This window comes from Eleginops maclovinus, chromosome 4 (assembly GCF_036324505.1).
Source record: "Eleginops maclovinus isolate JMC-PN-2008 ecotype Puerto Natales chromosome 4, JC_Emac_rtc_rv5, whole genome shotgun sequence".
NCBI classification, from domain to species: Eukaryota; Metazoa; Chordata; class Actinopteri; order Perciformes; family Eleginopidae; genus Eleginops; species Eleginops maclovinus.
In genome coordinates, this window is record NC_086352.1 from 11,714,937 (window position 1) to 11,740,050 (window position 25,114).

The 25,114-nt window shown below is 40.4% G+C and overlaps 1 protein-coding gene across 1 annotated transcript in view; it reads right to left on the bottom strand.

Moving 5' to 3' along the window:
* The window catches only part of tln2a (talin 2a), an 81,555-nt gene that overhangs the window by 51,573 nt on the left and 4,868 nt on the right, over positions 1–25,114 (bottom strand). The window contains 1 exon segment of the mRNA XM_063882016.1: positions 10,349–10,395. The gene's annotated coding sequence lies outside the window, so the exon portion shown is untranslated.

A 25,114-nucleotide genomic window follows, 5' to 3' on the forward strand; every position in this document is an offset into this window, starting at 1 on the left:
AGTGAATCCGCAGTTAATTATACTTTCATTCACTGCACACAAACAAGCCAATATGTGCGTTGTTAAGCTTAAAATACACTTTCCATCAAACTTTTAAACAGATTAAATACAAATCACACATCACAAAGCAAATAATGAGCATGACTGTGAGCATGACATCCAATGAAGCCAATTAAAAGAAATGGAGGTAAATCTCTCCTTCATCATGCATCAAAACAAAGAAGTCTCCGTCAAGCCGGATTACCACCAAAGCACCCCATCATACATTTTCCCTTTCCTGCAAGGAGAAGGGATTTGCCAAGATCAAATGTGATTGTAAAGCTCCCAAAACACTTTAGCACAACCAACTCATTATGTTGCTACCAAATCCAGTGTGGGAAGATGGCTCTAGTGTGCATGCAGCAGTAAGAGACCCTTAGTTATAATCATGTATCGGCCTAAGGCAATTAAACAGATCTCTCTATTTGAATACTAATATGGTGAGTAAAAAAGTGCTGAAGGTGTAAGAAAGTCCCAATAATAACTGCCTACGTGTACACTGGTCAAATTGACCAAACAATCTATATAAGAATACTGTCAACAAAGATGTACCAATAACATCTCTAGCCATCAGCACAATAAACAGGGTCCATTAAAAACTTCCGTGCAGGATTATTTTTAGTCAACAAAGGAAACCATTCATGTCTCTACAGATTGATATGGCGACCCAATAGTTGTTCAGTTTGATATACTAGCATGGATCAAAACAGTGCCATTTTTAGTCATATGTTTGAAGAGCATCTCATTTAGTCATACTGAAATCTTATGTTGGAAGAAATATTGAATAGGAAATGTCTTTAATTCAATAACTCAATAAATACATAAATGGCTCCTTTATCCAACCCTGGATTTGGTATTTTGTTTTCTTCAACAGCCTATTCAGGTCAATTAAGGCTGATACCTTTATACAATTACAGATAGAAGCACAAGACGTTTTAGCAGTAGACTTGTGTACACTGCATGCAAAAATACTACTACTAAGAGCTGCACTTTCAGAGATGACTACAGCGGTGTACTGCAACCTGCTCTATCACTCTTGTCTCGATTTTTCCCCTTCATGGTAAACACATCTGGACGCTGGTCCATCTGTTTGCCTTCATGCTTCATTTAACTGCCTGCCTGCTTATTTGACTGCACAACCTGTCCACCTGCTGCTCAAGGGTGCAGCTGTATCTGTGGTCTACGCCTCTCAGCTTTACTCCTCACTATCAATGCCACACAAAAGAGGTACGGTGAGAATTGGAAACGTCCGAGCATTCTTGAGTCTTTCAAAACCAAAACCATTGTGTCTCTTACATTAAACAATCATTCTTTGGAAATAAAACACACAGAACTGTCAAAATCATCATCAATCATTAATATTCTGTACTCTACCACACTGTAATGCATTAGCACAAGCTCCCCCCCCACCCCCCACCCCCACCCCACCTCACTCATGACGTTATACACAACTGAACCAGCTACACCTACACCTCTTTGATCTGCTGCAGGCTCTCATAACAAAGAATATTCAACAGTATCACTCTGCAGTATGCAACATTTTACATGTGGTTTACACCACCGACAGCAGAGGCTCATTCAGGGCGAATCAAATCAAAGTGGACTGGCCTTTTGGTTAAATAATTAATAAAGGGATTTTCAGGAATATGTGAGTGTGCATCATGACAAGCCCTCATAAAATATGTATACAAATTCATCAGGTTCGATTTGTCTCATGAGGAGCGAGTAAAGTCCATGCTGATGAGAAAGCTTGTGACAAAGCAGGTATATGGGTTTTAAATTGACCCAATGGATGGCCACGTTTGTCCGTCAACTATTGAGTGGATTTCCGTGAAATTTTGTATAAACATTAATTGTTTCCAGAAGATAAATCTCACGGGCTTTGGTGATACCTGAACCTTGCCTTGAACACCACTACGATGTTAAAAATGTACGATCTACGATGCATATATTTTAGATATTCAACATTTATAAATCACCGGACGATAGATTTTCCAAACCTTGAGCATCTGGCTTGATGTGTATATAGAGATAGAATAAGTTAAACAGAGATGATGCAAATGATTAACGTAAAACCTACTAAATATAAACATGCTAACATTGTCATTTGGAAAAGGGTTAAGAAGCGACTGTAAATTAACTTTCACATGTTTTTAAAAACGCAAAAACTTTATAAAGAGGCCAAAACCACCGTTTTCACAGCTTCAGTTCACCACTTGTAATGTCATGCACTTAGTTTACCTATAGTAAGGAAAAAGCATAGCGATCACGAACAAGCAGCGGAGTCCTGAATGTGTTTTTTAACCTTGTATGATATTGATTCCAGAACAAAAAAGGCACTAAAGATTTAAATTCAGCCAAAGACATTGAAGTGGTGAGGCCACTTTGAGGATAATACTGTAACTAGTACAGAACAGCCTTGAGCAAAAGTAAGGCCCCCTTCATGTGTCATTTTTAAAAGGGCCAACAAAAAAAACTGACTGAATGTTTTGAAATGAATTGAGAAATGTCACCTTTTTAAATGACAGTGTGCCTGGGCTTTATTGGCCAAGTTACCTAGGTGCTCCTAACGTGCTACGTTAAGTCTGTCGATAATCATATGACCTAACAAACCTTTTTCAGGATTAGCCTTAGAGACTTTGGCTGTGACATAGATACAGCTTATAAACATCACGTAAGAGAAAGACAGAGGGAGCGCACAAGGAAAACTTAGGATTCAGAGAAAAGCAGGTTACATTTTCCACGGGGCACGCACAGAATTCTATTTCATTTGTCGAAAAACTGCCATCCTAAGAATTGGACAAAAGCTCATGAGATAAAAGGAAAATGAGACCAAGCACTGAAACATGTAACCATTGTTCAATAGATCAATGAGGCAGAGCAGTGCCTGCTGGGAATGCTCGGGCCTTATTACAGTAACATGGCCTCTAATCCAATAATAGAACTGCCAACAAGTGAAACAAGGCCAATACTAGAACAGTTCTGGACCTGGGAACATATTCAATACTGGGCCAGAGCATGTCGGTAGCCTACTTTCAACACCAGGGCCAAACTGGGATAACACAGGAAAGGTAATAAGTCCACCTGCTTCCTTTCTTTACCTCTGATCAATGTTTCAAGTCAAACTTCAATAGCACAAATCCATTCAACATAACACATGCAATACAGTTGGACTTTATATCAAGATACTTGTTTGTCATTTCTAATAGGCAGTTTAAAGCATATTGTTCCTGACCTAAAGCAAGGCCACTTGGCTTTCCACTTGGCAGCATAGTTCACAGCACAGCACAATAGAAGCTTATCATATGACAGCGGCTCTCACTCTGACACCACACATGGCCTCAGGAGATGCAGACAGGGGGCGAGGGCAGCTGGAAAGTCAATCTTGTTGTTTTCAAAAAGCTGACTGTGAGAAAAATCTGTGGCCTTTTGAGGTTGGGGTATTTTGATGGATATCTGCGTGATGTGGACCCTGTCCCACCAAATTAATAATTCATACCAAACCATCAAACATAATGGATTTGCTTGTGTGTCTTCAATACATTTGTTTTGATGCTTTCAGGCTTTCAGTAAATTCACACTTTGCACCCAAAGAAACCTTTCTGTACTATCCTGACCACTTTTCTGTACAAGCCAGTGTTGTGTGTATTTGATCTGGATCTCTTCCTTGCTGCTATCATGGGCTGTCATAGTTGACAATGATCCTTATGTACTGATTCCACACAAAAGTAAACAAATGTAGGGATCTTATTTCCAGCCGACAGCTGTGGATTTTGCTGAAATGACAACTGTTGATTAGCACATGTTTTTTAAATGTATTGCATTTAGAGTAAACATGGCACACAGCTAATTTTTTCAGCTTATATTTATTACAGAGAAACACAGTTGAACCCTAGTTCCATTATGTACTCATGTTGATAGGTATGCCAAAGTTTTAATCATTTTAAATGTTGAGTATCGCTCTTATATGAGCCCCGTACACACAACCCTTTTGATTTGTTCCAATGCTACTCGTCTCAACTGGCCCTACAAGTGTTCAAATATAATTAATAAGCGTCTTCTCTCCTTCTCATACGCACATAAGGGTCGACTATTATTCCACCATTAATCCATTTAAAATGTTTTTCCAGACCTTTTCTATTAAATACCCTTTCTGTTTAAAGAGAGATATTTTTTCTCACCACTGTCGTCATTTCTATGCAAACAAAGCATACACATAAGAGACTGTCTCTCTGACTAATCATCGGGCAGAATCTGACCTGAACTAAAGCATACAGTCTTAGTCACACAAGAGTGAGCGGGCACAGTTCAGAGTGAGGTCATCATTTGAAGTGGGTAAATGGGGCTGTGGTGGCCGGCGGGTGAAAAGAGTACACTGGGTACATATCACACTGCCGGATATTTAGACTATGGCCTGGAGATTCATGCAGGAGGTTTTAAAGTAAACTGAGAAAATATTTATGGTTGGGTTCCACACAGCTGATCTTTAAAGAGTCTTTATATTGTTGACGAAAGCTAGAGTTTGTGTGTTACTTTCTTTTTTTACCCAAGAAAATTCATATAGAATATCATTTTTAAAAAAAAAAAGGTTACACTTTCATGCAAGTGGGAAAAGATAGCGAAAAATCTACAGTTTCATTGCGCTATTGTGGCACCAGATAGCCCTCACACTGCTCTCCAATGCGCAGTGATCAAAAACACACCTCTTCACACCCCTTTACTTTAAAAGGATGCTACATGTGAGAAATAAGGCCTGTTAGCATAATTATCCACTTGGTTGGTGGTGGAGTCAGCTGACAGACGGCATACCTCCAGAGTGACAGTAACTGCATGTCTGCCTGCGTGTGTTTTTGCACGAGTGCTAGAGAGAAGGAGGAAATGAATTTGGCAAATGTTTCAGACAGGCAGGTGATGCCTCTTTATGCGCAGATGCAATACTGCAGGTGTCGAGTTTCATGCGGAGGAGAGACAAACCGTTGCCCGACACTCCTACAAATCCAACATAGAGCTAGTTGGCAATGAGTCATTCAACACACACACACACACACACACACACACACACACACACACACACACACACACACACACACCGTATAATGTAGTAATTTATTGTTATTACCTTGTTGTTGTTTTTATGAAGCCATAAACAGGTGCTAGAAAAAGTATTTTTTTGAGCTAAGCGTATCCTCTTTCCTGCTTCCTTTTGAAGTGTCTCCAAGCTGAGATCAAACCAAGAGAGGGATCAATTCAGCCTCTTCACCAGAGGAGGGAATCCATTTCAAATCTGAATCCAAACCACAGTAACTATCCATCTTTTGGCACATACCACCTGTCGTCTTTCACTGGTACTTTAAAACAAGTGTATTAAACAACACATTGATGCGCCGCCACTCCAGAGTTGATCCTGCATTAAAACACTCACTCCTACGTTAAGTATTTGTCTAAAAAGGCAAAAGCTTTTTTCTTTTATTTAGAGTATGGATCCAGCCTTTAACATTACACCGACTACTGTATTGCCACTTGAAGATGTGTTCAAATACCAGTTGCCATGGTTACAGAGGCTGGTATTGGCCTGACTAATGTTTGATCTGTTGCAAGGCAAAGAAATGAGTAAAGCCAAGAGCTTAACAGATATTTGTTGCTTAATATATGTGGATTAAAGCTAGTGCAAGCCGATATGGTGCGCTCATATTAGCATCTTGCATTTGCTCTTTGCATGCCAAAGGTAAAAAAGGTAAAATTAAGAAATGTTTGCCAGAGAAGTTTACCCATACAATAATGTAGCTGTAACTATAGTGGGATACGTATTGTTGTATTCAATCATACACTAATGTGAGAGTGCCGTTTAGTCCTGTAGCCCTTTTAATCCACACTTGTGAAGCGGCTGTGAAGTACAATTAGTTGCTAATTTGTTATGAACAATATAAACATAATTAATTTTCCTTGTTCGCAACTGACTGTCCCCTGTTGTCCATGATGGAAAATGAATAGCACCGCAATAACGTCACAATAAGAGGGTGCTCTGTATGAACTGCCAAAAATACACTCAGGTATATTACCAAGAGGCTCTCCAAGTGCAAACCTTCAATTTGTTCCAAAAGGTTCATCATCCCCACACAAGCATAGTTTCAGAGGTGGATGCAGATTGCAAGAGAATGTGAATATTGCTATTAATGGGAGTCAGTGCTGCTCCATTAAAGTATTGGCAGTGTAGGAGTTATATTGAGAATGAAATTATAGGACTGCAGGTCAAAAGTAAGAAGGTAAAATCCATATTGGCTCATTATTAAGAATCAGATATCCTCTTATAATGGCCAAATGACTATTTCTGATTTCTCTAACCCACAACTACATTCTAAGGTCTAAAACCTAGTAACCTACATTCCTTTAATGATTTTTGTTATTACACCATTTCAGCCGCCTTGTTGCAAAAGGGGTCAGGGTCTGGCTTTTTTAGTCAAAAAGGGCATCAATTGAGGATGAAAAAAATGAAAAAGCCAGACGCAGCCGACTCAATTTGAATGCGCAGGAGGCCAATGGGTTTCTGGGCTCTGATATTTGTTCTATTTGGCATGCAACTGGGATGACACGACCTTATTGAATCGACGGCCACCAAGCTGGGAAAAACAGGTGATTGAATGTGACGGTGACAGCCAGCTGCTGTGGAGCGGCCTTGGGTCGATGGCCTTGGTCAACCCAACTAGGAGGTGTGATCACTGCTTACCAGTAAACTGTGTGTCTGTGGAAGGAATGCAGTGATACTGTGGAAGAGTCAGGGGGTCAGTTGTGGTAAAGAGCTAGTCATGATTCTGCCCGTGGGCCATGGCAACAACGTAACCCAAACAGAAACAAAATGCCAAATAATGTAAATTATTTATTGCAAATGTTCCACGATTGGAACGAAACACCACGACTATTCCTCTTGAATTTAATTAACTGCAAGTTGACAAACTAAGGCTCAACTCTTCTGTGATCAATCATATCTCATATCCAACAAAAAAGAGGCATTGAATTGCAAGGTAAACTTTTAAACAACAGTTTCTTATGAATTCAATTGGGAAACCATTACATACTTTAAGTGATCCTCAATCAAAAACCTATCTTGTGAAACACTTACTTTATTGAAAGGAAATACATATTGGTGCTCAGCATGCAACTTTTACTTCAAACCTTCCTTATCAAGTAAGTACAAAATAAATCACAGCAGTGTTTAATAAGGGAAAAATTGAGAAACTAACATTCCTCTAATTTCGTAACCAGTGAGCATGGAGAGCCGAGTAAAAGACCCGGTTGTCATCGGTTCTGACCTTCACTCACTGCCGGTAACATTGCTGCCAAATGATAACGCTGCTTGGTTTCGGAACATGTTGGAAATGTGACTTGAAAATGACGATTGAGAATAAAGTCTGCAGGACCAAACATTTAAATGTATGTACGCATGATTAATGTTTAACTGTGGGGGTCAAACCACAGTTCAACACACCACAGCCAAGCAGATTTAATGTCTGGTTTTATATACGATCCTAAAAGTCTACCGTGACAGCAGTTAAGACTCAATAATGCAAAATATTCATAATGAAAAAATGCACTGATCTGTTACACTGATTGCAGCCCCTCTCAGTTTGTATCTGGATGCAGTCCCAGTTTTTCCCACTGGCCCCAGTCCAGAGGAGAACACTCTGTGAGGAACGTCTAAACATGAGATCTGTCAGGCTGCAAATGGACCACTTTAGCCATCTTCAGCACAGACATTTCTCTCTTTAAAGAAAACATGGCAGAAATGTTTAGCTGCACCCAAAGGTCTATACAATTAATTGATCTAGTTGGCAAGAAAGTCGCTGACTGTTTACCACCACAGAAAGAAACGTCCAATTACAATATCCACCCAAGGCTATGCCATGTGGAAAAGCTAAGATGTTTAAAATGTAATAAACTTACTTCAATTATGCTTGCTGTATTTTGAGAAACAAATACGTGCCAGCTCTAATTAAATGTGTTATTGCTCTTGGCTGGGGAAATAAACCTGTAGTTATGCCTGCGACAATAAAAGAAAGGGGAAATGTGTTCCTGAAGCATACAATTATTTGATGCACAATAGGAAAGGTGGCAGATGACTTGAATGAATTTTAAGAGTCGTCAGGATAGTCCAAGAATAAGTTATGGGGAAAATGTACAGGACAGATGAATGTTTAAACCAAGAAGGGCAGCTATGTAACTCCATCCAGACAACCGAATGTATACTGTAAATATTGTATCCAGAAATACTTCCAGTGTTTTGCCTCACGTCAGTTATATAAACTCCACACACAGTTCATTGTCCTTGCTTGACCAATCGACTGTTAACAAACAGACTTCATAGTAAACGACTGGCTGAGGCCCAAATGACAACCGTTGAATACAGCCTGTCATGAACAGATGCAGAGCCAAACTTCCACTGAACTTAGAAGAAAGGTTAACACTGAGATAAAACATTAACATGGAATCAAATTCTCTACAGCCTATTCCATCTCGCAGTAACGTGAGAGCAATCCACCCCTTTAACATCTACTTTAGGCATTTTAAAACAAAATGGTATTTGAAAAAGCTTTATACAAGAGCTGTCAGAATTACAAGTTGTTTCATATACTTAAATGTTATATGAAAACACATTGTGGCTGAACACAAATTTGTTTTCTGCCCTGTGCTTCCTAGACCACCTGCAGCAATGCTGTCAAAACCAAAAAGGGAAAGGGAGCTTATCTAAGCAGACATTTATTGGAGTTCAACCAGATGATCACTTTACTCCAAACCAATATTTAACCTGCGTCTCGTTGTGTTTCAGCTTTGGACTCAACAAACTTCTGATAAGGTTGAGATGTGGCAGTTTATTGAAGCATGGCAAGAGACAAATTAACATAAGAGCTCATTACTGGTTGGAAAACTAAAATGCACAGCAACTGCAGACGCTGTTTGTTGAACGGAGCATGGAAACAGTGAGAAGCTGGGCTCCATATGCTGGCAGTTTTGGTAATTGCTCTCTGAAAGCAGCACATTGGCTCAGCTTGAAAATGTACATTATTGAATACTGTCATGGAGAGATGCAGATGTTCAGGCACATTTAGTTTTCCAACAATTCTATTGACTCCAGTTAATTATATAAAAGTAATTAGCAACTTTTTGAGAGATCACATGGGACAAAAGTGCACCTGGCAAACCGTAAACTAGGTATGTTGGGCTTGTTCTTAGCCTTAAAGGGTAAACATAAGCATAAAAGAAGGTGGTTTAGTTTCAACAGCCCTAGGACTGATGTGTTTTACTTTAGAATTAGTTGGTGAAGTACATACTGTATGACGCAGATTCAACACCTTGCTTTCACTGCGTTGTGTAAGCAGAGAATGAATCATAAAAGGAAACATGAAAATATGCATCAGAAAAAGTTCCAGAAAAAAATGTCGGCTGCTAGAATGTAAAGCAATAGAGAGAAAGCAAAGAGCCCTGGTGAAGAAAGATTCCAGGCATTTACCTATTGCACGAAGAGCTGGAAACTAAGACTTGCCAAGACAAACACGCTGCAGATGACCCAGCAGTCACATGGAACTGTACACCAACGCTGATCTTGATCATGATATCGATAATGCAGCTTTTCCTCATCTAGACATGTGGGAAATGCAATATCCTTTGTGGGTTTCAGGAGAATTTTTTCCACATCTTGCGCATTTAGAATATGTCAGTTGTGGTTTTTGACACCGTTTACAGTCCACTAAGTTTGTTTTCCACAAAACAATTAAGGATTTAGGGGCAAATGAAAAGCACACATTTCTGGTCAAAAGTGGAAACACAACTAAGTTTAATCATTATACAGGATATTTGATTAAGCAACATTTCGCTTGGATTTCAACAGGTGTTCGCGTCAAACATATACCTCAACTCCAACTTTTCAAGAAGGTAGTTAAAGGAGGCTGTGTTCTCACTGCTGAATAAGTCTGACTTACCTCAAGGCAGAAGGCCTTGTTAGTCAATGTAACACAACTAACTAAATCTGTGTTTATAGAGTATGTGATACAATATTTGCGAATTCCTGAGGAGGGCCACATGCATAGCTACATCACAACAACAGCTGGTGTTTGACATATGAGGAGCAAAATTTCTATTACAATTTTTTTCTGATGTATAATTTCACAGTATAATCGCATTCAATGAAAAGTCAAATCACATGTTTTCAGCCACTTCTCTTTCATGCGTAATTGGTATTTCACACCTTCTGTAGTGCTGGGAATACACACACGCACACATACACATATGTTGCAGGATTCTATTATCAGCTTCTTACCTTATGCTGAGGGAAATGCAGCCTTCGATGTATGCTGATCTTCACAGCTGAAAAGACAAATGGTGGACATATGTGAGACAAATGCACATAATATGTAGAAAGAATCAAATAAAAAATTATTGCACATTTTCCTCCGGATATGTAATACATGGATTGTGTGATTGATGGAGTGTTGCTGCTCTGTAGAGATCTCAAAGCACCAAATGCTTGGCACTGTATTTTTTTAGATTTTTTGTAGAAGGCTATGCCATATGTGGCAACAATCACACAATCATAGGTGGTTAAGTGGATAACTGGAGATTGAAACGCATGTTCATCAAACACAGAGTATTTAGCTCTCCGAATTCTGAGTTTTTCATAAATTCACAGAATTTTGACTTTTTTGAGAAATTCTCAGAATTTTGACTTTTTCCTGAAGTTATGTCATGGCCATGGGTAAAGTCAGTGGGATAGGCAGGAAGTTAGTCAAAACAAAGATGGAGTCAGCGGAGAAATAAAACAGAAATGTGCCATATCGCAGTATCGCAGTACATCGTATCGCAATACTTAGCATATCGTAGAATCGCAATACTATCGTATCGAGGCTTAAGTATGGCGATAGTATCGTATAGTGGGGACCCCGGTGATTCCCACTCCTTCTGAACATATCCAACTTGTTATTGGGGGTTAAACATGCATTATGTGTCAAATATTTACTCTGATATTTTCTTGGAATACTTTTGTACACTGAATTGTTATCAAGGCCGCTCAGTTGTTGATCATATCGGAAACATGCAGCCGGCTCAAACTCAATTCTTTTGCTTATTTTTATGTCTGCATTTTATTTATGGCAGCTTTCAAGAAAACCCAATGCTTTAAAAAGACAAAACCTTGCCCCAGCAACACAATGTCAAGTAGCATTAACAAATGAACAGCCTTAGAAACTTTGATTAAATGATATCCTCCTCCTGATAAAAGGAGTGTTTAAGATTGGTCATTTAACACACAATTGAAAGTGTTGCTGCTGTTTGATTTATTTGATCAGAAAAGATGTAAACAACTGCTCATTTTTCAGCCCTCCCTCACCACAAAATTGAGGGCAATGCACTCGCAACCCTGGAGAAAACTTTAAGAAGGCTTAAAAAGCTGCACTACAGCTGCAGAAAAAAACCACGGCTCTCCTTAAATGACTTTCTGTGGAGTGTCAAGCCATATCAGTTCAACACTGTATGAATGTGGGACTTAAAAATGTTAATAACTTTTGAGAAAGTTCTGGAAACGATCAATGTCAAGAATGAATCCAAGCCCTTACAGGAACACATCATTATTCAAATGTCAAATAGTTTAAATTGCTGTACGAGTTATGCAACACACAATATTGGCAACATTGAACAATGATAAAAGTGATACGGAGTGCTTCAAACTTTCCCCTGCAGGATCTGTGATTCTGTGATCCTTTGTCATTTAAATGATACCATTATACATCAATTGTTAATATACTACTGTATTCTACGATGTTTATATAATAGTAATGCATAATAATAGGCGGTTATTAAAAGGTGGCAAGTAACAGGGCCTGATATTAGGCTATGATTAACCGACTTCAAAACATTAGATGGAAACTTTCTCACACATCAAACGACACAATAGGAAAGGGGTCTCTGCAAAGAGCTAAAAATAATGTGACAGAGAAATGCTAAGCCGTTTGCCTCCTGGAAAATAAACATGACCCCCTGAATCAAACAAAACACACCAGAGGAGAGAGAAACCTTATCTCTCACAAGTTAAGAGACATTTGCACTCCTGTAATTGTCTTCTCTGAGCCTAGGGGGGATTGCTCTGAGCGGAATTTGTATATGCTAAGTTTAGGAAACACCCAACGGGGGTCTGAGACAGCTCTGACACCAGTGACTTTGTGCTATAAATTCAAATGAACTCTCAGTTTATCTTGTCAGATTTACTTTTGTCAAATCTGTCCAGCCCAAAAAAAGAACATTAAATAATCCTAGGGGAAAATGTAATAAGTAGGGAAACTCCTCCGGTCCCCTGGGGTTTCCAGAGGTGGGGCACAGGGGCACATCGCCACTGGCAATCTTGAGCAACACAATATGCCACTGGAGACTTCATTGTTCCGTCCTGCAATTTCATTAATCACGCACTGCAGAGGAGGACAAATGGGGACAGGTCAGACAATACGGTGCCTGCCGGAGAAACGCTTCGCTTCAGTCCCAAAAACTAGGCTTTTAATAAAGCTCTCCACTACGACTTCTCAGCGTCTCACACAGTCAACACAGCTGGATTATTGCACAAAGGTCAAGGTGGAGACTCAGGATATATTGTTATACCAAAGATGTTTGTGAGGGTGGGAGTATGTGTGTGTGTGTGTGTGTGCGGGGGGTTTGGTGGAGGTAATAATAAGCAAAAGCCATGAATCTGAATTCACCATTAACCTGATTTATTGCGCTAACAGTTGTTGCCACTGATATCTGCTATAACTAATGGGGGCTGGGGGCTAAGTGACTAGCTGTAGGCCACCTTAAAGAACAATTGCAGCTGCTCACTGAGAGGAATGCATTACTCATCCCCATCCACATTTCCCCCGAAAGTTTAAAAAGACTTGCAAAAAACGACCTTTGTTGCTGGGAGTAAAATGAGAGGATCGATACTCCTTTAGCTGTCCATTAAATATGAAGCTACTGCCAAAGCAAGCTGAGCATGAAGAGGCAAGGAAACTGTCAAAAGAGCAAACAAAATCCAGTTAAACCACAATATGCCATTACTGTAGTTGTGTTTTATGTAGATGCAACATCTTAGTGAGATAAGTTTTCCCTTTTTATCTTCGGATACAGCTAAAGCCAGTCCCAGTCCTCATGCTGAGCTATCATTGCTTAGTATTAAATGCTGTGACATGAGAGTCTTGGCATCAAAGTTTTGAAAAAATTGTTTAAAAAATGTCTAAATCAGAACCAGTTGCAATGTTCAAATTGATTCACTGCATCAGGGGAAATCCTGTGTCTCACCAAGGCAGAATAAAGTTTAATTACATTTCCTTCTCAAGTAAATTGAAGCCTATAATCACACAACATCCATCCAAAATGTGGATTGAGTCAATACTCCTTAATTTAGGACACATTAGTATGAGAACCGGCTCAGTGCAGTCATTCACATTACTGTTGGGACCACGTCCTTGGGCACTCAAAATGTAGCATCAAGCTCAACACAATCATTTCATCCACACACCTCACATTGATCAGCTTAAATACATTAATGACATTCAACAGTGAAGCCAATAAACCCTAAACATGCAGACAGAGTGTACCTTTCTTTGCATAAGCAACACGTCTTGACCACAAGAAGGACTGAGAAAACTCCTGCCGGGAAACAAGGTGAACTTAGAGGCGATGTTGCTTTCCAAATCTCTTTAGCAAGTGATTAAAAGTCCTAAATCATGGCAAACATCACAGCTCAGCCTTGCAGCACATACTGACCGAAGCCAACTAAGTAATTGTCTTGTGTCTTCCGCCGATCGCATGGATAAGTAGCAGTCGCAGATATGCAATTAGCTAAATGGGTCCCTGGGATCTGGGCTTAATAAATGCAGGGGGGGTGGGAGGGTTCTATTGTGGTAGGGGACTCAATACCCAGCCCTCTACTCATATAGAGCCTATTAGCCCTTAGAAAAAAGAGACTTACAGAAAAATAAAGATAGAAAAGCATCCATACCAACTATTCATAATGTACATAATGTGTTGAAAGAATGCACCACAAAAAATACATATACTACAATTATTAACCAATTAGTTTTTTTTCATTTTTCCAACTACCTGCATGGAGCAGATAATGTAACTTTATGAAGCTGGAGCTAGAACTCCACTTATGTCATCCCACCCCACTCTTCAGCAGAGCCCAGCAGTGCGCCGCTCCCAATAACAATTCTTATAAACTCCATAAACACAAACCATCTGCTCTCGCTGTGTGTGTGTGTGTGTGTGTGTGTGTGTGTGTGTGTGTGTGTGTGTGTGTGTGTGTGTGTGTGTGTGTGTGTGTGTGTGTGTATATAAGTAAGCAATATATTTACAACAGAAATGCAGACTGCGGGGAACACAGTCCTGCAGCAATGAAACCATCCTGCATTAGGAATGTGTGTGATTTTCCAGAAAGGAAATCAAAGAGTAGTCCTTCAATGACCCGGAAAACAGGGAATATCGATGATGTTTTCATGTTTGGTTTGATAAATACGGAATGCCAACTGAGGCAAAAGGAATGGAAACGTCTTCCAAGGCATCAATCCATGCAGTTAGTTTTTCATACATTGTATTTTTGAGCTCAGATGAGGAATAGATAAGATAAGGAAGCCTTTTGCAAAGAAGAGAGTCACCGATAAAATATGAAAACTACAGTTTGCTTAACCAGATGACACAATGAGTAATAAAAGAATTGTAGGATTTTTAACGATGGGAACTAAAATAAACTAATGATAAAGCGTAAGAAAAAAAACGTGTGCAAGAGGCAACTTTCCCACTTAGACCAACTACTAAATTAAGGCATATGTTCCTCCCTTCTGAAAAGTATCTTATATGAATACATGTACTTTCAATTACCCTACATGCCAACAGCAGCCTACATTACACTTAATATTCCCTGAGTCTCATCTATAACTGTTTGGGGTTTGCAGTCTCTTTCATGAGTTCTTTCTTCCCTTTTCGGGAGGTGAGTTGATGACATCTGGAGAACAGCTGTTGCTTTGCATCATTTGGGAGTACACACACAACACATATTCTTTGCGTGGCCTCCCCGCCAGAGGTTAAGGGGTCAGGAGCCCTGTGCCCGGGTGCATCATTTAATCTGGGCTAGGTGTAGACAATCCCTGGAAATCAAACACCTCAACACACACACACACACACACACACACACACACACACACACACACACACACACACACACACACACACACACACACACACACACACACACACACACACACACACACACACACACACACACACACACACACACACACACACACACACACACACACACACACACACACACACACACACACACACACACACACACACACACACACACACACACACACACACACCACACACACACACACACACACACACCCCTCTTCTATACAAGGCAACTATTCCAACCCTCTCTAGGGAGGGCAGAGATTCTCAATGATTAGTCCTGCCCTTCCACAGAAAAAAAGGGGGGGGGGTACAACTACTAATTCAATTACACAGACCCTCAGCCCTCTTCAGGCCAACTCCCAGTTCCATGAATAGAATCAAACCCTTCCAGCCAAGTTGGGGGGGGGGGTGGGAGTAGAGGGGCCACAATGTGTTAACATTTGTTTTACACTTCTTTTTTGTCAGCTTGGGAAAGGGCCCCCTGTTTGGGTGTGCATGTTACTGTGTGTCCTGTTGAGGAAGATGAGTTAAATGACAATTTAAAAAGGTTAGAACCGCCATTTATCAAGATTTTCTAGAACAGTCTGCAGTCAGGGGACATAAGCCCAGAACAGCAACGCCAACATTCAGTATGAAATATGTTTCTATTTCTTCACAACTTATTTTTTCACACCCTAAGGTTAGGAGGGGCTGGTATAGGCATAAACCAGGAGTGCTGAAATGCAGGAGTATTTGAGGCAACGGAGAATGGAGTTTCAAGACAGAGAGCAAAAGGCAACACAGAATTGGAAATGAGGGGATTATACGAGCTGTTCCTTACAGCCTTAAACAAATTCCCATACCATTTCAATTGATAGCTTTCTGAAGAATACATTCTGCAGTAATGGTCCTAGGAAATTGCATTCACAATGTTCTCTTCCTCTGTAGCAGTAACTGAAATGACAGTCTGCCCAGCATATCGTCCTCTTAACAGCCTCTATAGAGAGTGGCAAAAGCATACTCTAGCTGACAATGAATTTGTAATAAAAAGACTGCGTTTGGAATTGAAATGTACTGATCATTAAAGCAACCCATTAACCATTGAACGAGTTTATATAGTTAAAATGTGCACCTTCTATAAGATACATCAGCAGGATTTTGAGACTGTAATCTACTTCCCATTAAGATTGTAATTTCCTACCTAAAAGTTTTGTTCATTAATCATCAATTTATTTTTCACTTCTTCTCCAGCGCTAGTCTATGGGTGAAAAGCTTCCATGGGGAATTCCCTTGAAATGCTTGAGCCTGGTCCGGACCTCACCCAATGTTCCCGTCTGACCATCCTGGTTGTGGGGCCACCAGCTGCCGAGCTATTGTGTCATTGCAGGACAGCTTGAATCAAATCCCACTTTTCATCGCCATGGCATGATGGATACTATTACACCACCTGGTCACTTTGCATGAACCCCCATCAACACCATCTTAGATCTGAAATCAGAGCTGTATAACAGGAAGTTGTCTTCTATACTCCTGCTAGGAAACAGTCATTTACATCAGCTGAGCAGCTGAGATATGTGTAAGTACACCACTACTGCTGATACTAAACCCAACAATAACAAATAAATTGAACTTGATTACAAAAGACATGGCATCAGAACAGGTGAAAATCCAGCCTACTTTAGAGAGAACTTTTCTATTCACGTTTTACCAAAACATGAAGCTGCCTCCTTTAGTGGAATTGCATATAACATAAGCTGCTGATGTCCTTACTCTTAAACTCATCCTAACAAACGAGTCGTAAAAAAGGCATAGGCAGCCTCAGAGCCGAGTACATCATTTACAAGACACAATAAATCATCAAAGCCCATTTTAAAAAGGCAGAGTCTCAGTCTGGCGGTGCTGCAGATTATGACGGCCCGGCCCTCTTCATGAGCTACCAACCCTAATCTTCTTCTGCATCTCAGCCGCAGAGATATGGCAGTGCTCTAATCCGCTCATTGGACGGACAACTGTGAGCAGACCTTTAACTGTCTGCCTCGAAGCCTCCAAAACCCAATTTAGTCAACAGCTACACGGATTGACATACATTTGAATTAGCATAAGCACTTCTCTTCCATTCCTTAGCTTTTCCATCAGAAGTGTTTGCAGTCGAAGCTGTTTTTCATGGATGAGTGTCTTTCTAAGTGTTACACTCTCCAAACACTTTTGAATAGTCAATTGCATTTTTCCAAGGCAAATAAGACGGCATAACAACTCCAGGCAGGTAAGCCAAACATCAGGCAGCAGAACTGACAAAAAATCCGGCTGGTGGCTGTGCAAAGAATCAGGGACAGTGGAGAAGAACCTGACACAGGAGGGGAACTGCCCTACAGGGCTTCGGCAGCCTATTGTGGGTGAACAATCCAGCGACTCCAAGCCCTTTTTTTTTTCATGCCATCTGCAAAGTGAAAGCTTGGCCTCCGAGTTTGTCAGTTCTATTGTTAGGAGCAGGCAGGAGCCGCTCCCCATTCACCTTGCACACATTACATACTTTGAATTGTTTGGAGGGTCGAATGGCAATGGCAGGCACACATGCTCAAGAATGCGCGCACACACACACACACACACACACACACACACACACACACACACACACACACACACACACACACACACACACACACACACACACACACACACACACACACACACACACACACACACACACACACACACACACACACACACACACACACACACACACACACACACACACACACACACACACACACACACACACACACACACACACACACACACACACACACACACACACACACACACACACACACACACACGAAAAGCTCCATACAAACTAACTTGCCTCCTACAAAACTCAACAGCTAAATTAAGGCCAGCTGATCTATTTCCAGTCGTCACAAATCATGTATGAGAAGATACCCGGACGGACGCAATGAACATAATTCAACAATTTGAGCAGGTAGTGTAAATATTCTGTCCATCAATACACCACCCTTCATCCATTTACCAGATGTGTGTGGCCTGATTTACAACCCACAGCATGCCAACCTGTGTCATTTCATCCCTGTGACTAGGTTGCAGCCGAGGTGTTGACATGCTTGCTAGCCTCGGGGGTTGAGGAGAGAAATTGCAGGTGGTGAAAGAGAGATAGGTGTGAGAGAGGGAGAGATTCGGGAAGCAGAAAAAAAACAAGTGAATTAGATAGTTGGAACTGGTTAAGCTGAGATTTGGGGGGGGGGGGGTGGTTGGAGTAGATGTGGGAGGTGGGAGACAACTGCTACTGTTTTTCTGCTGGGGCAGCAGACTGGGGCTGATTCCACGACAGCTTATCTTACAGCAGGAATACCACAATCGCACCAAAGGCAGGGACAGAAGGGAAGGAGCACGGCTAGTAACGATGACAACATTACATTTGAATAATTATATTAAAGGGAGGGGTTTTATGATAAATAAATGGCAAAAACGCTGTTCAATTCGTTTTCTTTACAATAAACAATAGTGTATGACTGATATGCTCTATGTTTAAGGTTTGTATACACTCTCCCATCATACAAACCAAAACGATGAGCTAAGGGGAACTTTGAGTCTTATCTGGTGGGTTTCGTTCAAAAGGCAATTCCTTTGGCAAGCAAATAGTGATTCAAAGACTATTAAAGACGGTAATGAAGATAAGAGAGCCTCAATCGTCTCATTTAACTCTCAGCGAGAAAGCAAATTAGGGTAATACGTCCACCTGCCTATTAACACTTATAAATACAACATGCCAATCCCTAAAAATAAACAGAAAACAAGTGTGTCTGCTTCATCACATTGTAGTCCACTTTAAAACACCCTCAAGTGCTCGAGGAAAGTTGTGGAATGCTTGGCAGTCCAAAAGCGCATTTGGATACCAGGTTGCTCAGGAGTGGTCACCTGCTCCCACAGCTGCATGAAAGTAAAATGCTAGGCAGCACAGTTATCAGATCTCCAATCAGGGAACAAGCTGCACTTAACATGAGGGAAAGTAGATCAAAAACTAAAGTCCCATTTCCCATCTGCTACTTGTAAATGGCATTTAAATCCATCATCCTACTAAAGCATGCTGCCAATTCAAAATCAGCAGCACTGCATGATCATTCCCTGAATAGTGGCCAGCAATGAATGTCCCACCTGGTGTTTGCCTGTCAGCCTTACAAACACAGATCATGTTGCAGCAAATTGAGATGTCAGACTTAAACTTAAGACAGAAAAGTATGTCTTCAAAAGAAGAAACATCATTCAGTTGTGTTGTTCAGGAGGTGAGGGATGGAAAGTTATTTCCCTGAGGGTGTGCACTGCACCACTGAGATAAGTAACCCAAATGAGGACAAGGCTGGCATTCTACCCCGGGTCCAAAACACAAAAAAGCCTGAGTCCTCCTAAAGAGAGGAATCTGACAATGCAGTATTTGTCTCGTTGCCAGCTGGAGAACAAGCTCCCCATAGAGACGTCGATATGAAACACTGCAACCCAATTTGAATCTTAGAAGATTAATATAAACAATTTTATTTTAAATTGGCAGAGCAGAAAAGACTGATGTTGGATTATCTCAATTAAATTCAAACTGGGGCCGAAGCGACCTTAGAAGATAGGCACTTACAGGCCTGGTACTTATGAAGCATCAAATCCCGTGCTCTGCATTAATCCTACAAAAAGATAAAACACCAACAAGTTAAAGGTAAAGTCTGTAACAGCATGCAGACATAAGTAAAGTGCATTCAATGAACAATCTCATTTGAAACTGTGCAGCCGTGCTGATTATTAAAAGCTAGCAACTGAATCCCAGTATGCCACTTATGAATAAGCACCACCCACACTTCTTGAGTCCACCAACCAAACAACAACTGTACTGTAATAAACCTAAGCCTTGTTAATGAGTTATTATATCCCGTCAATAGGCAGATGTTCTCATTTTAGTTCTTATAAGTCGAGACCATATGGTAACAGAAGCGAACACAAAAATAGTTCTCCTCACCGTCACATCAAACCCATTGAAAACATGTCTCTAAAGACACAGGAGGACTTATCGTTCATTACTTTACACACAGTTAGCCGCTTCAACATTTATACAGTCACAGACAGCTGGCACCTGAAAGAACCAACATGCAACCGTACACCCTAGCAACTATCTTAAGTGAGAGGCTCCATTAACTCACTTTCTTATTTATGTAAAGTAGCAGGCATAAGGAAAACATTTGACCTAAACCGTTAAATGTTTTATTGGCTAGCATCACGTGTAGGTGGCATTACTTAAAACCAAGAAATATATATTACTTAAGGTTTACTTCCATAGACTCTATTCAAGAAATGGGTGTTATGGCACTGACGTTACCCCTAAATCTACCGTTTTTGAAGCATTAGGTTTGGCATTTTGGCCATCTTCATCTTGGTTTTTGGCCGTCACCTTCTACCAACAAGTTAAAGGTAAAGTCTGTAACAGCATGCAGACATGTAAAGTGCGTTCAGTGAACAATCTCATTTGAAACTGTGCAGCCGTGCTGATTATTAAAAGCTAGCAACTGAATCCCAGTATGCCTCCCATATTGAATTAGGAGAAACACAAGAGGGTGGAGCTGATGCTGCTTCCAGAGCAGGAGTTTTTGCACTTTGAAACTTAAAGCATTCTAGGTGCATGACATCAAGAAAAACATGGCCGACCACGATCTACTAATGATTCTGCAACAGTAGACTAAATGAAACTCTCAGCAGTTCCACCTCCTTTCATTTCAACTTTGTGTACAGAATATCATTTCCGATATTGATTACTGTAACCAGCAACCTTATTTAAGATTAACTTGCAGTGGATTCGCCTCCTTCTTGCTTTTCATTGGCAGCTTTAAGACACTTTTTAGGGCCAAACCGTGCCACTTGTTGTTTGACTACAAGTCAAGCCAGCAGCAGGTGGATTGTCTCAACAATATCCAATGCTCATAAGTTGACAGTGTCGACCAGACAAGTCAAAGGTAGCCAGCTAATGTAACCACTGCATCCTTGAGGCTAGCTGCATTAGCACACTGGCCATAGCACAGTGCACAGATAAAGGCTATTTACAGCCACTTGATCAACACCAAGCTTTCTACATGTAATTTAAGCCAGCTGGCACACTCATAACACTGCCTTAAAAAAGAAGCTATGTTTACAGCTCTACATAGCAGAGTACACTCAGTTTGAGGGTTGTTTCGTCTTCTTCTTTCTGTCCCCATGTTCTTCTCTGAGAGGCCTGGCAGCACTCCCATGTACGCTCCCTTAACTAATAAACAAAGAATGGTTTTCCTTATATAGCTCTATTCAAACTGTGCAACCTCCAGCAACATCAGAGGCTTGCAGGGAGCTGGGGGAGAGCAAGTGAGTCTGTTCCAGAGTGAGATTTCAGCCAAGGGCAAGGAGCACTGACAGTGTGATTGTGTAACATGTCATACATTAAGAGCCACTTAAAGTGCTATTTCTGGTCCATCCAAGTTGGATATCTTTGAGAGGGTCGCAAAGTGAAACGCATCTTACAATGGCTAAGAAAAACATTTAAAGTGTCACACATCAAGAAAAGGGGACTAACTTAGCACATTTTCTTTTAGTGGGTGAAAAGAGAAAACGATTAGTTCAAGGGCCATGATAATACATGACAAATGAGGCCTTTTCAACTGGTTGTGGTCAAGTGTCAGTATGTGTTATGGTGCCATTTTGTCAATATGTACTTTGTACACTGATAGCTTGTATGACAAAAGAGAGAACTTAATACTCACCCCTCTGAATAAAACACGACAAGAAAATCATGAAGCATTAGCATAATGCAAAAAGACAATAGAACAACCAAGCATCTGTCAGATCTTTCTTGTCAAATTTGTATTATTAAAGCAAACACTGAAACCCTACTGAACTGTCGGAGAAATAATAGTTTGTACTGAAATGGTTCCACTTAATCATATACATTCATCAGGCAAATAATCACCTGCCAAATGTATTCAGTTACAAAGAATAACTTACTTACTGATTCATTTAAAGAAACTCATAAGCATTATAATGTAGGCCTATATCATTTATCAGTTGGGTAGTACTAAACAGCCTGTGAAAACAGCAGTGAAACAATATCCTCTGTGACTCTGGACAAAAGTTTTCACAGTCACAAAATAACCTGAGTTATGTTGTGTTATCTCAGGCTGAGCTTGGAGACTACAGCTGTGCCACAAATTCACGTTCTTCTGTATACACTTGCTATTTTGAGCGCATTAGTGCGTTAACACTGAGCATGCAAAATGCATTTCCCCATGAGAGCCCGGACAATCCTCAACTTCGATGTCCGCCATCTTGGCTACTTAGCAGAAGCATAATGACCAGAAACAGTTGCGGTTGGTCTGGTGAACGCTACATTATACAAATGTAATTTTGTAGTTTTGCACTAAACCATAGCGTTAATCTGGCAGACTTTATTGATTTATTACCGCAAACAATAATGTGAATTTTAGCTAGCTAAAAGTGTCATGGTCGTTAAAAGTGCACAACGGCCATGTTTGATTTGCGTACTGCAGGCTACATAGTGTACATAGCGTACTATATGAAGGTGTACTATGGGAAGTATTCAAGTTGAGACACAAATCTCTCCAAAGTCAGCCCTGCAAAGACGGTCTAATGTCATTTAGACATTTCTTTGGCTGGGTGATGTGGAATTTATTTGTTCTAAACAAAAATCCAGTATTATTTTTCTTTCCCCCCTAATTTTGGCTGCCGATATATATCAGCTAACACAACGTAGTCAAATAATGACTACAAAACATCTAGACTTTCTCTTGGGGTGTGTTACTTTGTTGTTTTGTTTGGACATTCTTTATGAGATAAATGATTAGTTGGTAATTGAATGTAGGCCATTTGTATCCAGTATATTGTGCCAAATACAGTACCATAGATAACAGCAATGAGTTCATCACACTCACATATCCAGAATATTCGGTCCTTTCTGTTCTGCTACTCTCGGACTGTTTCAGCCCCTCTGCCGACAGGGTGGCCTTATTCAGCGGGGTCAGTCCCCCATGCAAGTTAGCTACCAAACATTTGTAGGAAGAATTTATCCTTATGGGAACACCAAGAATAGATGCCCCAGGCTGCAGGAGGGCTGAGGAGGAGCAAAGGGGTGGGGTACATTTCCAGCACTCCCAGAATGTTCAGTCACTGCTCAACAAAGCTCAGAGCAGCTCCACAGTCACTTCCTGGGGAATTCCAACACGGGATTATTTTCACAATCCACAGCATCGCAGGGACAAAAATAATTTGATGAGTGATACGAATGTTGAGATTTGTCAGCAAAAAAACAAACACGTTGAGTAATGAGAACACCACTTGTTCATGACAAATGCGACAGCCAAGTGCTGAAGAGTCTTCAAACAAGTGGAGGAAAATTAAGATGCAGTCATGCTTGTGCGCACCTTTAAAATATAGGGTTAGAGCTTAAGCTTTCACTGGGGGAATCATCAAAGCTATATGCGCTTAAACCTTTCTTTAAAATGTTACTTTCAGATCCAATTGATATCCTGTCTTGTATGAATGCCAAGTTCTAATTTTCTTCTCTACTGCACAGATATTATGTTAGACTGCACACTATAAAAAGCCGACGTGCAATAGTGTTTACTTCGACACGTTTCATTTTTTGTGATTCATCTGCAGTACTCGGGAGTGACGCATGCAGACACACTTTAGATAGGACACCAAAAATAACCACAACAAGTAGCATTTGGCATTAAGTAGTTGTCAACTGAGTGAAATTTAAAAGAGAGCACTTGTGCGGTGGAGAAAGTGTTGCATGATCACTTTTAAGCTGCACACGCTGACTTTGCCTGGGGAAGCAAACCAGCAATCTGTAAATCATAGACATGCTTCTGTAACCTTTAGGCAACTATTGTATTTCTTGATTACTTTGGCAAAAAGCCAAAGGAACATTTATTTTTACCACCCATAGCAATTTACTGTAAGTATTAATAGGGAATTCAAGTCAAATGTGAAAATGACAGGGTTTAGAGGGTGTGCTTGCTACACGTGGTTTTCAAAACAGCAAATCTACACTCACTGTTTGCAGTGCGGTGTGCTTATGTACTGAGAGCTGCAGACACCTGATTAGGTTACACTTCTGCCCTGGTGACTATGAGGCATGAGGCTCGAGGTGGCAACCATGGCAGCAGGGATTTCTGCCAGAGATACACTCCAGTAATAGCTGAAGTGCTCAGCTGCAACCTGAAACACATTTCAGAGCAGATCCACTTTCAGCCAGGGGTCAAGATGTCGGCTTTCTTTGGCCAAAACTCTTGAGATTTCAAACTGAAGTTTCGAAGTGAACTTGGATTGGGCCCAACAAGAAGTTGATATTTGTGTAACTTGATGTCCTGGCTGATTTCCCTTTAAAATTATGTAACGAATGAGCACAGATCACGACTAACTACAGTTAGGCCTACATTTTACAATGGTACAACAGAAAATAGAAAAACAATAGAGTTTTTTTTATCATTTACAAATGTGACATTTATCAAATGAGAGTGTTTCTTAAAGTATCAATGCAATTTAAGCATAATAGTAGGAAAGGGAAATCGGTCAACATAGATCCAGCTGTTTCCGATCCCATGACATGTTGTCACGAGAACGTAATAAGGGCATTTCAATTCAGAAAAAAAATGTTGTTCATATCCAGGCTGACAGGAAAGACAAAGTCTTATTTCACCACAGGGATCTTTCAAGTTTTGTATCTAACCTTTTGAGATGGTTAATGTAACAGATACAACATAGGGTACAGACATCACTCTCATGTCCTCTTGAAACATGCATGTTTTAACCAATTAACATAATGTTTTGCAATGGTGATCAGGGATATTTT